This window comes from Littorina saxatilis, linkage group LG13, assembly GCF_037325665.1.
Source record: "Littorina saxatilis isolate snail1 linkage group LG13, US_GU_Lsax_2.0, whole genome shotgun sequence".
Classification (NCBI taxonomy): Eukaryota; Metazoa; Mollusca; class Gastropoda; order Littorinimorpha; family Littorinidae; genus Littorina; species Littorina saxatilis.
The window spans coordinates 39,472,096-39,485,260 of NC_090257.1; the positions used below are offsets into that span (position 1 = coordinate 39,472,096).

A 13,165-nucleotide genomic window follows, 5' to 3' on the forward strand; every position below is an offset into this window, starting at 1 on the left:
TGGAATAATAGGCCGTGAAAGGTAAATATGCGCCGAAATGGCTGCAATCTACTGGCCGTATAAAATTTCATCTCACACGGCATCACTGCAGAGCGCCTAGAACTGTACCCACGGAATATGCGCGATATAAGACTCATTGATTGATTGATCAACTCTCTGTCTCTTTTTTCTTTTTTTGTGGTCATAAACAAAACAAACCTGATTAACTGCGTGTCATATAAAACTGTCGAGCATACTTATTCTTGAATGTTATGGAAATTAAAAGAAGTTGTTCCTCTGCAAGTGTGTGAATGTAGGCATTATAGTAGCCTATATGTGTTACAGCGATGTTAAATATGCAGTTTCCATCTTGTTGAGCCCGACGCCTATGCCTGGCAAGACCAGAGCGATGCTTATACCGTTTCATGCACGCATTGCATAAATAAGCGTAGCCAATAGAGTGGGTGATTTGGTGGTCACGAAGATACTTTCTTCTCATGAACGACTTTTGACAGGTTTGGCACTAAAACTCCGGCTTTTCACCCAGACATATATGCTTGTCCAGACTGCGTTTGTGTGCGTACGATTTTTTGCAAACACCACACTGGAAAGGTTTGGTGCCTGCATGCTTGTTCATATGAGACTGGTAATCTACCTGTCGACCAAACCTCTTGTCACAAACTATGCATACAAAACGAGATTCGTTGCCATGTTTCTCACGTTTGTGATTGTCCAATGTTCGCTTGTGTTTGTATGCTGATCCGCATTCGTCACACACATGGAGGAGACCAACCTTCTTCGGTGTAGAAGTCTGTAAAGGGACTGTCTCACCTATAGTCACCTCACTACTGATGTCTAGGTAGCTGTCGATTACTTCCCCAGACACCTCCCCGGCAGATAGCGCGTGGTCGCTGGTCTCCATCTGTCAAATAAAAACGCTTCAAACGGGTCAGTTTTGCTGTGCATGATGTGCTTTTTCAGCGCGCATGTGCGGGGGGGCGTAGTAAGCACTCCGGCAAAAATGCGGGGGACCTTATCTGGTGTCTGCGGGGGACCTTACCCACTGAGAATCGAGTACCACAAAATAACGCTAGATTAGAGCAGCTTATCCACGATGCTGGTGCCCAAAAACGCGCATACAAGGCTGCAAGGTATCGAAGATTAAACTGTGAGTATTAAAATAGTGCTTTAAATGGTAGTTCTAGGTTAATTTGTACGAAATTGAGACCTCTCTGTATAATTTTCACGGACTTCGGCAGAAAATCGAACGCCACTGTTCACGAGTACACAACAAGACATAAGTTACATATTATACATATAGCCTAGGCAATTCTGCTTCAGAATATCTATACTTGATAATGTGATTTGCCACAACGTACCTTCACAGTGCAATTCCTTTGCGAGATAACAATTTTGCTTCCGCGTGCGGGGGAACGAATGGGGTGTTGTTCCTGCGGTGGAAAAAACTAGGCGTGCCACCGTCTACGGCGTGTGTATGTCATATATATGTATGCCTCTGCCTCTGAGATCGTTGTACTGACAGATGGTGTGCCCTCCCAAGTAAAAAAGTACCACACTTTGTACTATAGTATACTATAGTAAAAGTACTATGAAATACTATAGTTTACTGCAGTAAAAGTACTATGGTACATTGAATTGTACTACAGTATACTATAGTTTACTATAGTACAAGTACTATGGTACATTGAATTGTACTATGGTAAACTACAGTTTACTATAGTACAAGTACTATAGTATACTATAGTACAAATAGTACTATAGTATAGTACATTACTGTGTACTATAGTACTTTGTGGTAAATGTACTATAGTATACTATAGTAAACTGTAGTACAATTAAATGTACTATAGGATTTTGCACGCTTTTGTACCACACTGTACTATAGTTTACTATAGTAAACTATAGTTTACTACAGTACATGTACCACAGTTTACTGCAGTTTACTATAGTAAACTGCAGTACAGCGTGGTATTTTCGTAGCAGTACAATTGTACTATAGTACTTTTACTATAGTTTACTACAGTACAGCGTGGTATTTTCGCCGCGGTACATTTGTACTATAGTACTTTTACTATAGTTTACTATAGTACAGCGTGGTATTTTCGTAGCTGTAAAATTTGTACTATAGTACTTTTACTATAGTTTACTATAGTATACTGCAGTACTTTCTTGTAAAAGTACCATAACCTTCCAAATTTAACGGGACGTACTTGTGACCCTAATTTTTGCTGAATCAATTGTTTTGTGTGAATTGAATGTGTGCGTGCATGATCAGGCCAGTGGCTGCAGTCACTCTGTCACATTTGGCAAGAAAGTAAAGGTTCATCACATGTTTATTTTAATTTTTCGGCCGAGCATTAATAATCAAAATTATGTAACAACATTTCTAAATATCCACTCACATGTAAAAGACACAATTTGTCAATTAAATAATAATTTTAAAAAAGGTGTCTATCTTGCACAGTGAGTTACCAAGCTGTTGATTTTTGGTAAATGTCCCAAAGCAGAGACAGTTTTAATTCAATTTTGTTATAACCCTGTTAACCAGAACAAGTAACAATAAAATGCACAAAAGAGATTTAATTATTATAGCACTCTTCTTTGTGGGAATTCATCTTTAGCACAACACATATTTTATCAAAATTATCTCCCCTTCAGCCAAGTTAATTTCTATGATTAGCTTTGAAAGTGACCATGCCTACATGATAACATCAGTACATGAAAAAAACCTGTAACCTGCATCTGGACGTGACAAGAACCTAACTCTGAACAATCAAGTGAGACAATAATTGTCACTATTATTGACCAGAACTCTACCCCAATCTGACCTTGAAATTGATTAATGCAATATATCAAGCTGACTTGATGTCATCCAACCCTGTATGTGTGTGACTTTACATAGAAAAAGTTATTTAGTTACAAAGATCTTGCTTCAAACACATTGAAAATAATACTATTTCTCTGTTATTTTTTTTTTTTTTAAAGAACTCAACCCCTCTGTGAACTTAAAAGTTTATGAGGGTCAACTTGACATGGGTCACATCTAGAGGTCATCCAACTTCAATAGCCTGTGAAGTATCAAAGATCTATGAACACATGCTTTTGCAACACATCCTCGATATTTGTCAAAAATGTGGTTTTGAAAAAATGCCACATGTGGTCATGTTTGAAATTGATCAAACCATAGCAGTGTGTTAACTTTGTAAATTCTACCTTGAAAACCATCCAAGCAAACAACAATGTTCAATTCTGTCTACCCATTGTAAGTCAGCCTGATTAGTCACCAGGGCCGGAATGTATGTGTCCAGGTCTATCTTAACCCGGGATAAAAGCTTAGCTCGGTCTATCTATCCCCAGGATATCATCGATACTTTAGCGCAATGCATGAGTCGAGACTACAGAAAAGATAACTAACCCAAGCATTCCCCTCAATCTATTTTTGGCATGGGGATTTCCGAATCTCTGCGCATGATAGAATGTCAAGGTTGTTCTAAATTCAGGAATCCGCGTTCGAAAGGTGACGTCGCTCTGTTCTAAATGATCAATGTTGACGTCATGAAAAGCGTGACGAAATGTTTTTTTGAACTGGGTTCCGGTCTTGTTCTCGTGCCATTGTTTTCTTCGCGTTGTTGTTTTCTTGTGCAAATTCACATTAGGTAAGGCAAAATGCGGTCCAACAAGGACATTTGTTCTAGGATTCAAGTGAAGTAAGTTGGAGGGAAAGGGAGGGGCTGGGTGGATCGCCATTTCGACTTGAAGTTCAAATTCGTTTTTAACACCGGCAGTGGTCACACAAATCAGCGCGGCAAAACCGAAAAGTTTTTAACAGTTCATATACATCAAACAGGTTATTCCTGTGTGTGAAAACACGGTTTCTTTGCACTTGAAGTGCGACTGCCGCCATGTTGTTTTTGAACTAACCCCGGGATAAGAGACTTATCAGTTCTCTATCCTCGACACATACATTCTGGCCCAGGTGAGTCAAAACTCACTGAATGTTCAATGGAGAGTATTCAGCATGCAACCAGAAAGTATATAGTGTGGCTTATGTCCCTTTTTTCCAAACAGGGTTACAATCATATATGGCAATAATCAAATACAATGTTCTCTGTCCTCCACATCTGTTTGATTTGTGATTGGTGTCCAGATTATTTGCTACAGGCATCTGATTAAGTTTATAGTAGCTGATGTCCGGTTCCCTTAGCCAGTGACATATGCTTTCCTGTTCTGTAACTTGTATTCATGTTCGCCGATGGCACCCGCTGAACAGTTCTGGTTGTTCTCTAATGGTATCTGCTTTGACGTCTGTAAGTGGTATCAAGGTCCTTCACCATGCACATATCTGCCGGGAAGTCAACAGGAGGCTCTCTTGCATATGACACCCACACCAGAGCATGGAATGGAACCTGCAATGACAGCAGTATGACTATGAGAAAGCATGCTAACTGAAGCAAATAGGGCGATACTTTAACACTTTCTACCCCACCTATGTTGACCAAGTTATCTTTAGCCGAGACCAGCTGTGCTGCAGCAGGTCACTCAGAATTGTGGTAACTGTGTAGGAACTGTGCTGGAATGCAGGCGTTAGATCGACATTACAGGCAGTGACTGTGTGTACAAATATATCTGTACCAGGTCAGATTGAGCCATATGAGTGGGTACGGATATATCCGTACCTGGGAGACAATGAGTTAAGAGAATGATAATGAAAGCTAACTTAAAAGTGCTGTGGCTTTCAGTGCATATCTAACTTATAAAACTAAGGGCTCCGAAACAGCTGCACCGACTGAGACGGTGGTGGTGGTGGGCGTTTGAAACGTGCTGGTGCGTGTGTTTGTGCTTGCATGTGTGCAGGCGTGAATGTGTTTATCAGTATATCTGTGTGTGTGTGTGACAATTTATTAATACAATAAATGTATATACATCTATACACACCCAAGAAGATAAGGTGCTCAGCAGGTCTGCACTCATGTACGTTGATCCATTATGTCGGAAACAGGCAGAACTGGATCCTCCACCCGACAGTCACTGCTGCAGTGCTGCTCTCAGCTATAAGCAAGAGAAAGCAGCTTGAGTGTTTCATCGCATATAATTCAAGTGTTTGCATACTCCATAGCACCCCCCGCGGGTTAGGGGGAGTCCCATATTGGTTGGGACGAGAAACAATTTACCCGATGCTTGCCAGCATGTTGTAAGAGGCGACTAACGGTTCTGTTTCTCCTTTTACCCTTGTTAAGTGTTTCTTGTAAAGAATATAGTCCATGTTTGTAAAGATTTTAGTCAAGCAGTTTTTAAGAAATGTTAAGTCCTTTGTACTGGAAACTTGCAATCTCCCAGTAAGGTCATAATATTGTACTACGTTGCAAGCCGGCCCCTGGAGCAATTTTTTGATTAGTGCTTTTGTGAACAAGAAACAATTAACAAGTGGCTCTATCCCATCTCCCCCCTTTCCCCTATCCCATCTCCCCCCTTTCCCCGTCGCGATATAACCTTGAATGGTTGAAAACGACGTTAAACACCAAATAAAGAAAGAAAGAATACTCCATAGCGATTAGCTGAAACTAAGTTTTCTATTTAGCTAAAACTATTAGAGGAATACCAAAGGGGTGGCATATATGTCATCCAAAATGTAAGGCAATTTAAAGTGTGATTGACGGACAGAAGCGTTTCAATGATACAAATAGAGAACACTACATGGCCTACTGTGTGTTACCAGGTTTACAAAAGTAAAAGTGAATATTTCAACATTTGAAAAGCAATAAGTGTAAATCTGGTGCCACACAGCAAGCCATGTAGTATTCTGTTTTCATCCTATGTACCGGAGAGATAACCCATGTAATAACCAAACCATACACCCACATGTGGGAATATCATTGAGGTCATGTCAAGCTAGTCTGGCAGGGACCTCATATTCCACTGCTCATGATTACAAAGTCACAGATGCTAAGTCATTCTTGCAACACTTTTGGGCTTGCCATGAGAATGAAGTTTGTCTCGGAGATTTTGCATAAGCAGTGGAAAATGACATCCCTGTCAGGCATGTTGTTTAAACCAACCTCATTTACATGATAGACACGCCTGTGAAGAGATGGTTCATTTATCACATGGGTGGTATCTCTCAGGTAGGCAGAACAATATATCTAATTGCACCAATTTACCTCAAGTACTCAGCAGGTCTGCACACATGTTGATCCATTAGGTCAAAAAACCACCAGAACTCGATATGTTGCCCAAAAGTCACAGATACCGTGGAACCCCCAACTAAGGATCCTGAAAAAATAATTAAAAATGAAGAGCCAACACTTGTACAAATGATCTGTCTTTGTACATACAAGCACATGCACAAATAAATCTGCTTGCACTATGCTGGCTTATAATAGGCATGTGTAATAAAAATGATTTTGGGGGAGCTTCTCGATTCAACGGGAACTTTTGTTGTTGTCAAAAGCAATTTATGCCTCACACATTCTCTCACTCTAAGACTGAACTATGCATTCAAAATAACAAAGGCTAGTTTGTGAAAAGACACTGATTTAAAACGAAAATTTAAAATCAATTATTATATAATCTGTTCTGGGGCTTTTTTCCAGGTCTTTTAATTAAAAAAAAAAATTTCACAAACGATAACGGACACATTTTTCAATCCAATGAATCTTTGCAGCACTGTTGGCCGGACAGAAATGACAGTATGTTGACAAAGCCGTGATAAAACCATAGCCAGTCCTACCTTGGCGCAAAGAAGTATGAATGGTCTCTGTGTACTCTACAGTCTCTGAATGTGGCCCTATGTAAAGCACTTGCATGCTTTTCGCTAAGGCGATTCTTGACAGATTCTTCTGGATTTTAGCTTACTGATTTGCCGTAAATGTGTCTAAATTTATGCCAAAATGCAAACAAATCAGCAAAGAGGCATAAGCGAAAGAAAGCAGTTTGAGCTTCATGGCTTAAACTTAAACTTAAACCAGAGTTAGTATTGCGTTCTAGTTTAAACAATCCTTGGAGGGTATAGGAACTGCATGTGTCATACAAACTTTCAGGCGATCAAAGTGGGCCTTTTAATAATATAGATACAAATATGTACACACCCAGGAAGCTCAGGCGATCAGCAGAATCTGCATACATGTTGATCATCCATGAGGTCAGAAAATGAGCTGAAGTTGATCCTTCACCCAACAGTCACTGCTACAGTGTAGCCAACCATTTAGAACTCTGAAAAATATTTAAAGTAAATCTATTAAAAAGAAGAGCAAATATTTGTACAAAATATCTGCTATTGCATAATAATGAGGTTGTTCTTTGCTACTGGTGACAAGTGGGGGTCATGCTGCTCACACAAACATGCACATATTTCAATACAGTCCAGGGGAGAAACTGGTCACAAAGCACCCAGTACATAAAAGAGAGATAGTAAAATCACCACAATCAAAGAAAATACTACGATCATTCAATACATGCGAGTTGTTCTTCAGTACTACTGACAGAAAGGGGGAAAAGTGGTCAAAATTCAAATCTTTAGTTTTGTTTTTGAAATATAGCTTTTCAGAAAGCAGAAATACTGCAGAAGCAGAAGTATCTGATGTACATAAGAAAAAATCACTGGTTCACATGGTTCTTAAATAATCTAACTTTTAAAGCTGGTTCTTGTGTGTCTGTGTGTATGTTTGTATGATGACGATAGGACCCGAAACGGCTGCACGGACTGAGACAGGAATTGCAGAGAATGTTCTTTGCCACTCGAGTCGTGTCATAAGGTAGATCTACTTTTGGAATAGTAAATTTGAAAGGATTCTTTAAAAAAACAGCGGAAAACATTATATACCCTGTGAGCTATCGAGGATCCTCCCCGTCTGGGCTGTCGAAACATGGTCTTGTTAAAAGACGTTTTCAAATGGTTAACGGGGAGATACACTCGAAGCACATGTAGCGAAGTTATGTTGCCAAATCATGACAGATCAACATTTCACTACACGGATCGATGCACACAGTCGAAATAGATGTGACTTTCAGACGACCGAAGACTACTTACTAGCAGACGACAAGATCTAAATATTTAGATCAGTGAGAGCAATCCGTTGAAGAACAGTTACTCCGCTTATTCGTCTTCAGTTAAGCTTATTTCCCCTGCCATAAGTTTCCTTGCAGATCTGCAGTCGCGTAGTGAAATGAACTAGTGTCATCGGAAGATTCTTCTCAGTCAATGATCAAAGCACAGTAAGTTCTATGCTGACAAAAGTCACTTTTGAAAACACGACCATTGACTTCATTTATGAGCCCAAAGGTAACAATATCGACAAGAATGTACGCATTTGACATTAAATGAAACATTCATAGACAGTTTCCAACTCACCAGATATGCCAAAGAGCCTTCATTCGTGAAAAACAATGATTTTAATCCGACAGGTACATGTATCGGAAACAATCTCTTGGTAACCAGCTGCGTTTCTCCTTCGGAAGCGACGTGACGGCGCCACATTTGTTTGTTTATGGCTGTTTATCGTGAAACAACACAGTTGAAAATTGTGTGTAAAATATCATAAATGTGTGGCGTGTAATCTCCGAATCAGTTCATTATCCGCGTTTCGATGGTAATTCAGTTAGCGTGGAGTTACTTTGAATCGAAGGCGAAGGTAACCTGCATTGCATGTGGGACCGCGTGAGCAAATTTAATTGCAATATTTTATACAGGAAGTAAATTTCAATGATTCTGGTTCAGTCTTGTAGATCTGTTATGCAGTGTTTTGGAAGTGTATCTGCTTTTCTACTATGAAGCACATTTGGAGTGAAACGCTGATCGAAGTGGGGTACCCTATGTGGGACATCAGCCGTATGCAGATTACGCCTCAGAACACTCTCGCATTTCACAAAGACAACAATAATTTGCAACATTTCTAGGACTGCATCCGTTTTATAAGATACTATTTAAACAAAAACAGCACAAACACGACTATTATCAACAACACAGAACGGGAGGTAAGTCTTCAAAGACGCACCAAGTGTGCGTTCCCGTTTTTGGACGCCATTTTTGCTAGCATTTTCACAGTAAATCTTAATATTTCCATATTTATTGAATGAATTTGGTATTTTCTTGATTGTGCCGATTCTCCTATCTCTCTGTCATGTACTGGGTGCTTTGTGACCAGTTTCTCCCCTAGAATGTATTGAAAAATGTGTCCGTGTGAGCTGACCCCCACTTGTGACCAGTAGCAAAGAACAACTCATATGGTAATATTAAAATTTATTGTGAAAATGGTAGCAAATGTGGCGACCCAAAATGGAAAAGAACACTAGGAGTGTCTTTGCCGACTTACCTCACGTTTTATGTTGTTAATAACAATCGTATCTATGTTCTTATTGTTTAAATATTATCTAATAAAACAGAAATGTTGCCATTTATTAGTGTCTTTGTGAAATGCGAGTGTGTTTCAAGGCATAACCTGCATAGGACTGATGTCACACTTTGAGTACCTAACTTTGATCAGCGTAACGCTCCAAATGAGCTTCAAAGTAGAAAAGCATATACACGACCAAAACACTGCATTCAAAATCTATAAGACTGAGCCAGAATCAATTAAATTTACTTCCCGTATAAAATATTGCTATCAAATTTGTTCATGCCGTCACACATGATGCGCAGGCTACCTCCACTCACACTGAATTACCCTGGGAACGCACTGATTCGGAGATTACACGCCACACATTGATGATATTTTATACACAAAGTTGAACTGTGTTGTTACGCGATAAACAAACAAATGCGCGCTGTCACGTCGCCATGGAGGGAGATGTGCAGGTTACCAAGAGATTGTTTCTGATACCCGTCTGATTACAATCATCATTTTGCACAAGTGAAGGCTCTTTGGCAGCTCTGGTGAGTTGGAAACTGTCTATAAATGTTTCATTTAATGTCAAAAGCATTCATTCTTGTCGATATCTTTGCCTTTTGGCACATAAATGAAGTCAATCATCATGTTGTCCCAAAAAGACTTCTGTCGGCATAAAATGTATGGTGCTTCATTGGCTGAAAAGACTGGACAAATCTTCCACTGCAGGGATGTCGTTAGGCGTCGGACATCGGACATAGACCGATTTAGAGGCTCAAATGTCTGATTCACATAGCCGCATGGCGGTCAGATGTCCTACGGTTTTGAACTAAGCGCTGGCATTGTCCGATAAGAAATCAATTCCTTCGGACAGCGCGATATTCGTTAATGTTCCTTTCAAGATACACATTTTCAAAAAGCGACCAAAGCGACCAAGCACTCTCGCATACAGGTGCACTGAAGTTGTGCAGTGCGGATCTTGCGTTTGGGTGACACCCGTCTGCAGCACATTAAAGTTAGGAGTATGGGAGACAACTCCAACTGACTAAGTCTTGCTTCTGCTTTTGCTTTCAGTTCGAGACATTTTGACGAAGCGCACTGAGTTATGCCACCAACAAAAATCTAAAGCCTGCCAAAGTTCAACAAAAGCTGAACACATTTGACTATTCAACGGCATCCTGTGCTACATTAGGGTCAAAAACAGGGGGAAACACGGCGAGTGTCATTCTTGAAAATGAAAAAATCCTGACGTCCTATTGAAATTTCTGAAAGCGGTCAAATGTCCTATTGATGCTGAATATATATCTAGGACATTTGTCCTTTTGGTATGAATTTGTAGCAACATCCCTGCACTGACACTAGTTGATTTCACTACATGAATTACAAACCACAGATCTGCAAGAAAACTTAAGTTGGTGTCACACGGGCGATTCAATCGTGAGATTTATTCCCGCGATCCAATCAGGAGCTGATCGCAGATCAAATCGTAGGCCAAATGTAGTTCAAACTTGTTGAAGATCGACTGTCCTTCCCTTTCTTTAAACACTCTCGTAAATCACAAAACATCTGCTGAACCTGTTACATGATAATTGTTATACTGACGGGCGCTGTGGCGTGGTGGTAAGATGTCGGCCTCTTAATCGGAAGGTCGAGGGTTCGAATCCCGGTCGCGGCCGCCTGGTGGGTTAAGTGTGGAGATTTTTCCGATCTCCCAGGTAAACTTATGTGCAGACCTGCTAGTGGCTTATCCCCCTTCGTGTGTACACGCAAGCACAAGACCAAGTGCGCACGGAAAAGATCCTGTAATCCATGTCAGAGTTCGGTGGGTTATAGAAACACGAAAATATCCAGCATGCTTCCTCCGAAAGCGGCGTATGACTGCCTTAATGGCGGGGTAAAAACGGTCATACACGTAAAATTCCACTCGTGCAAAAAACACGAGTGTACATGGGAGTTTCAGCCCACGAACGCAGAAGAAGAAGTTATACTGCATCCTACAATTGTACGTATGTGCTGCTGTAATTGAACCAGGCTCCTTTCTGTGCACAATTGGTTTTTGTTACACCTGTGTCAGAATGCAAAATTATCTCATATTTTTTTTAAACATTTTACACATAGAAAGAGCAGCCAGGTCGTTGAGGTTGGTATATTTCCTGGAAGGATTATCCTTTCCCGTGTAAAATATTATATTGGTCTCTCAAGTGATTTACAAGAGAGTGAAAACTGAAATACTCACACATGTTCACTGTCAAACAGAAGAGTGCAAATTGTTCCATGACATTTGCTTTACACCCTTGGAAGTCTCCCAATCATTCCTACTTGTTTTGCAGTTTCACAACCTGCAAAATAACAATCAAACTAAGGTAATGATCTTCTTCCTCCTCCTCAGTCTCTTTCTACAATAGAATAAAGATTAAAAATCTAAACTAAAAGAGTGTTTTAAAGTAGTAATTATATCAAATATAACTGTTAATCAAAACTGCACACAGTTAGAAATCTGTACGTATACAACAAACTTAACAAAAACGAATTCCTAAAGAAAAACTGCCAAAACACCTTTGAGAAAAAACAGTTCCAACAGCCAGGCTGCATATCTGCATACACAGCAGCAACAACAAACAACAACAGCTGCGAACGGTTACGTTGTCGAAGCAATGCTAATGCAGCAGAACAAATCAAATCAAAGAGTAAATCATACAACTGAACTTCGCTTGGACCAACGTACAGGGAGGGGGGGTTTGCGGTGTGTTTAGCGGGCTGCGCATGCAAACTGACACAAGATCAAGATGATCATGTGCCTGTGGAAAACACAAACGCAGACCAGCAACAACTAAATAAAGCGTACTGCACAAAAGACATCAACTTGATCAAGATATATATACATACTGCAATGACTCGGTGCTCTCTTGTAACCAGTAAAGCCATTATTATGAAAGAAGAAAAACTGCTCAATAGGAACAGGAACTTCGCTCGAATGTCGCCATTACGAATCGCAACGAACGCTTCTTTTCTTGACAGACTGCTAAGTCACATGACACATTTTCGATCACATGTCTTCTGCTATGATTACATTAGGGTCGCTTGGTTCAGCTTGATGCAAAAAAAATGAAACAAGTCGCGTAAGGCGAAAATACAATATTTAGTCAAGTAGCTGTCGAACTCACAGAATGAAACTGAACGCAATGCAACGCAGCAAGACCGTATACTCGTAGTCCACCGCTCACGGCATAGGCAGTGAAATTGACAAGAAGAGCGGGGTAGTAGTTGCGCTAAGAAGGATAGCACGCTGTTCTGTACCTCTCTTTGTTTTAACTTTCTGAGCGTGTTTTTAATCCAAACATATCATATCTATATGTTTTTGGAATCAGGAACCGACAAGGAATAAGATGAAAGTGTTTTTAAATTGATTTGGACAATTTAATTTTGATAATAATTTTTATATATTTAATTTTCAGAGCTTGTTTTTAATCCGAATATAACATATTTATATGTTTTTGGAATCAGCAAATGATGGAGAATAAGATAAACGTAAATTTGGATCGTTTTATAAATTTTTATTTTTTTTTACAATTTTCAGATTTTTAATGACCAAAGTCATTAATTCATTTTTAAGCCACCAAGCTGAAATGCAATACCGAAGTCCGGGCTTCGTCGAAGATTACTTGACCAAATTTCAACCAATTTGGTTGAAAAATGAGGGCGTGACAGTGCCGCCTCAACTTTCACGAAAAGCCGGATATGACGTCATCAAAGACATTTATCAAAAAAATGAAAAAAACGTTCGGGGATTTCATACCCAGGAACTCTCATGTCAAATTTCATAAAGATCGGTCCAGTAGTTTAGT

General features: G+C 39.8%; 1 long non-coding RNA gene across 1 annotated transcript; it reads right to left on the minus strand.

Moving 5' to 3' along the window:
* Positions 1-3,093: 3,093 nt before the first annotated feature.
* LOC138945703 (uncharacterized) lies at positions 3,094-12,357 on the minus strand. Its single transcript, XR_011449091.1, has 6 exons — positions 12,207-12,357; positions 11,557-11,659; positions 7,086-7,209; positions 6,159-6,270; positions 4,936-5,049; positions 3,094-4,406 (listed from the first exon to the last, which is right to left on the minus strand). It is a non-coding gene; the product is annotated as an uncharacterized lncRNA (long non-coding RNA).
* Positions 12,358-13,165: the final 808 nt, after the last annotated feature.